Here is a 4960-nt window from a genome sequence, read left to right on the forward strand (position 1 = left end):
TCGCGTTTTATGAGCGTGTTTGTGCCGCGGAGACTGTGCCTTGTGTGCCTACCAGGGTGCATACAAGTTCAAAGACGTGTTTATTTTCTAATTTAAAGATTTGACACTCTTCCTTCGAGCTGGGTTCTCTTCCTCGTCCTTCTCCTCCTCTCCTCCTCTTCCCCTCCATCTGCCCCTTTTCCTCCTCCCCCTCCTTCCTCTGTTCCCCCTTCTCTTCCCCTTCCCTTTCCCTTTTTCCTCTTCCCCTTCTCTTCCTCGTCCTCTTCTTTACATAAAATGGGTTAAGGTGTCTCCAGTTGTCATTAGTTCGTCTACAGTTGCCACCGCCTAGCCACATGTAGTGGGATCTCTTCGACCTCTCTGATTACTCTCAAACAGATGCAGCATCTTCAAGCTGCTACCAGGATGCTGCAGCATGCCCCCTCCCATGCCTCACACCCTCCCTTCTTGCGTGCGTGATGCTACTCTCTTATCTCGTCTCCTGCGTCACCTTCCAGAAATTTCTCTCGTTGTCTCGCACTTGATATTTAGTTCACGTCGCAGGATTGCATGCTGTTTGGTTGTGCTCTCATTGCGTTTGCATTGGAGTCGTAGTACACATGCACGCATGCAGGCACACACAGACACACACAGACAGACACACACACACACACACACACAGAGACACACACACACACAGACAGACACACACACACACACACAGACAGACACACACACACACAGACAGACACACACACACACAGACAGACACACACACACACAGACAGACACACACACACACAGACACACACACACACACACAGACAGACAGACACACACACACACACACACACACACACACACACACACACACACACACAGACAGACAGACAGACACACACACACACACACACACACACACACACACACACACACACACACACACACACACACACACACACACACACACACACACACACACACACACTCACTCACTCACTCACTCACTCACTCATTTATGCGTACACCTGCATGGACGTTTTGTTTATTAGATTATTTAGTCATGTTAATTATTTGCAAAATTTTTGCTAGGATTATTATCACCACGTCATCAGTTGAAGCGCCATCGATATTATTATTATTGCTATTGTCTCTGAGTAACATTGTAAATATATTGTTAGTAAAGTTGTTCTTATAACTGTTATTAAGCATCTGTTTATTATGCGGCCATTTATTTTTCAAGGAAACGAGGTGGAGTAACACGAGGATTTGTTGTCGCAGAGCTGGTCGTCATCATTATTATTAGCTTTGTGACAGTCGTGGCGTCAAGATGAAGAGATGGAGCGGGAGGGGGGGGGCGACCCTGCGTACAGAGAGGAGACACAAGGAGAGGCGTCAAGAGGGAGGAGAAGGAGCGGGGATGAAGTCGCCTTCTCCGGGATGGTCATGCGCCGACGACCCCCCGGATGGGCTTCTGGGCCGGAAGACGAGGCTGCCTGGTCGAGAAGCCCTTCCTTGCCTGCCGCTGCCCCCTGCCCCCCTGCTCCCCTGCCCCCCTGCCCCCCTGTGCACGCGGCTGACCGGCCCAAACTCACTGTTTGCCCCGCTCCATTTTGCTCTTTTCCTTTCGCGGCACTACGGCTCGCCGAGGACCGTCGCCACCGAAATGTGGGTCATTTTTTCCTACCGTGCCATTTCCTCTCGCAAGTGTGAGGACATTTTCCAATATATCTGTTTCCTTCTCTGCTGCTTCCCCTCGTCGGCCTTTGTCCTTCCTCCGTTTTCTATAAGAAGATGATGACAGAGCGAGGGAGGAGAGGCAGCGAGGGCTCGGCGGCTCCGATGAGGGAAAAGATGCAAATCTGAAAGGTCTCCCTCCTCATCCCCCTCGTATCTCGTAGCCCCTAATGACCTCTGTGCCACGAGGCCATACGGCCGAAGATAGCTTGGCTTTTTGTCACTCCTGACCGTCTGTCAACCGCCGACAGTGCCCGAGCGTGAGAAACTGGGGGGCTGCTCGACCCCCCCTCCTACAACCCCGCTGCCTCCCCTCCTGACCTCCTCGCTGCCTCCTCCTTCCCCTTCTCCTTCCCCCTCCCCCCTCCCCCCTCCTCCCTCCTCCCCCTTCCCCGGGCTCTTGTTCTTCTTCTAGTTCAGCTTTTTCCTCTTCTCCTCCTCCCTTCCTCCTCCTCTTCCTACATCGTCATCGTCTCTTTTCGTGTTCTTTCTTCCTCGTCTCCTTTTGTTCTTCTTGTTTGTTATCATAATCGTCTATTCCCTTCTTCTTCTTCTCCTTCTTTCTCTTCCCCATCTTACTTTACTATTTTCTCCTTTATTTCTTATTCTTATTCTACCTCTACTTTTTCTTCTCACATTTTATTCTTATTTTCAGTATTGTCGTTTTTGTTGCCATTTTTTTTTCTTTTCTCTCTCCACGTTCCACTTCTTGATCCTCTTCTTCTTCTGTTGATTTCACAATCATCATCGTTTTTGCTTTTGTCATTGTTGTTGTTCCTACTATTGCTGTTATTATCTTGTGATCTTTTTCTCCATGCTTTTGTTATTGTTCTTCTATGTCTTCCTTTTCCTCTTCCTCTTCCACCTTCCTTTCCCTCCCTTCCCTCTTTCTCTTTCCTTATTCTGCTTCTTCTTCTTCTCGTGCTTCTTATTTCCCACCTCCTCTGCCTCTTGTCCCCAGGCTCTTGCTCCTTGACGCTCCACCAAATCCCGCAGCTCAGCCTTGCGCCCATAGACTCTGCTGTGGCATTCCTGCTCTCCTCGCGGCGGCGTCATCTTCCTTGTTCTGTCCTCCTCCTCAACCCTCTCCCCTCTCCGCCGCCTCTCTTTTTAGTCTTTTTTCTGCCCCCTCCCCCCATTTCGCCAAGACCACGGATCTGCTGGAGTTGCCTTGGCCTTGATTCGCCATCCCCGCTTAGGGAAGGTATGTGCCTCGTCAGTCTCCCGACGGGTCCAAGACTGACGGAGAGCGAGGCCGCGAGGGAAGGGAAGCGCGGCGAGGCGCTTCTCCTCTGAGCGCATGTTTCGTAAATGTTGTAGTATTTATCAATTAAGCCGTTCATTTCATTCAATCCTTCATGCTATCCTCTCTCTCTCTCTCCCTCCCTCTCCTTCTCCCCCCCCCCTTCCCCCTTCCTCTCCCTCTCCCCCTCCCTCTCCCCCTCCCTCTCCCTCTCCCTCTCCCTCTCCCTCTCCCTCTCCCTCTCCCTCTCCCCCTCCCTCTCCCTCTCCCGCCACCCCTCCCTCTCCCTCTCCCTCTCCCCCTCCCTCTCCCGCTCCCCCTCCCTCCCTCCCTCTCCCCCTCCCTCTTCCCTCCCCCCGCTCATTTGGTATGACGGAGGCATTACTGTGTACAACCGCCTGAGATGTTCGAATTTCCCATGTCTGTCTCATTACCGCCTTCGGGAAAGAGCAGGAGGTAGAGTGTGATAACTGGCAATAGAAAGGGAAGGAAGAACGAAGAGATACGGCAAAAGAGACAGAGAGAAAGAACATTTTCTCGCGAATCTTTGTATTTCTTTCTTTGTTTCTCTGTCGCACGTTCTTTATCAGTGTTATCAATTTTTTTTTTTTTTTGCAGCATTTGCATATCTCGACCTTTCTTAGCGTTTTATTGCCGATTCATACTGCGTTTATTTTCATTCCTCTCTCTCCCTTTAACTTCTGTTTGTTTAGCTCCCAATCTATCGTCTGTCTCCTTCCCATCCCTTATGTTTTCCTTTGGCGTCCTCCTCCCCCGCTCCTCGCCCACCCTCGCCCCTTGCCCACCCCCCACAACAGCCGCGCACAACTGCCCTGTTTATTTATATTCCCCTTTTTAGCAGCGATCCTCAGCCTACTTTTTTCTATCCCAAACAAGAGGAGTCTATATATTTTTTTTCTATCTCTTCATTGTTATTCTGGTTTGGATTTTTTTCTTCCTTATCCTCTTACCCTTTCAGACACATGTTAGATTTAAAATGATTTGAATTAGAAAGACGTGAATCGAAAGCTGAAAGCGCTTCCGAAGCGATTTATAAGCCGCAGCTCGGAGGGCGAGGCGGACGGCGGCCAGACGGAGCGAGAAAGGGACCTCGCCTTGCCTTGCGTCGCCGATGCTTGGGCTTTCCCATCCACACTTGGGCGTGCGGGCGCGAGGTTGTTTGACAGCGCGAGTTATGAGCAGGTGATACAAGACATCGTCCAGAATGGTCAGCTGACGCAGCCAAGTCCAGCTGAATTTGTTTACAAAGCCTCCTGAGGCGTGAAGTGACCTGAGGCCGAAAAGTTTGTTTACGCGCGGGACAGTTAGCACCTTGCGCGACGTTCAGGCAAGTCACAGGATGTCAGTCACCCTCAAGACGCATCTTTCCTCTCTCACACTACCGCGCATAAACGAAGATCCGCGATTTAAGGATTTTTTCGAAAGTCAGCATTATGGTTATGTTTGCTTTTCCTGAAATCGTCATTTTGATTACCATCTGTATTATCGTCACAGCCTCGCACCGTCACTTGACTGCTGCCGTTATCCCTCGGAGGGAGCGGAGGCAAGTGGCAGCACGAGCTAAGAAGACGAGAGCAGCGAGGCCCGGCCGAGGGGAGACGAAGGCCGGATGGGCGGCGAAGAGACCAACACTGGAGACACATATTGGACGTGTCACGAGTCACCAGACGGTTTATTTTGTGAGCGTGTGTTTATTGGTGTAAAGGGGGAGGGGGAAAGGGAAGAAGGGGAGGTGAAGAGGCGAGTTGGGAGTGGGAAAACAAAGGAAAGATGGGAAAAGAGAGAAAGGGGAGAGAAGCGGCACGAAAGAGTAGAGAGGCCGTCAGCACACATCCGAGAAAAGAAAAAGTGGACAAAAAGCCCGAAGAGGGGAGGCTGGTGGCGCGCGCACACCTGCCGTGAACCACGTGGCCTAATGTGCTCCGCGGCACATTTCGGCGGCCGAAGAGGTCAGGGGAGGAGGCAGCCCAGCGCCTCCTC

The sequence above is a fragment of the Penaeus vannamei genome, chromosome 25 (assembly GCF_042767895.1).
Source record: "Penaeus vannamei isolate JL-2024 chromosome 25, ASM4276789v1, whole genome shotgun sequence".
In the NCBI taxonomy this organism is placed as follows: Eukaryota; Metazoa; Arthropoda; class Malacostraca; order Decapoda; family Penaeidae; genus Penaeus; species Penaeus vannamei.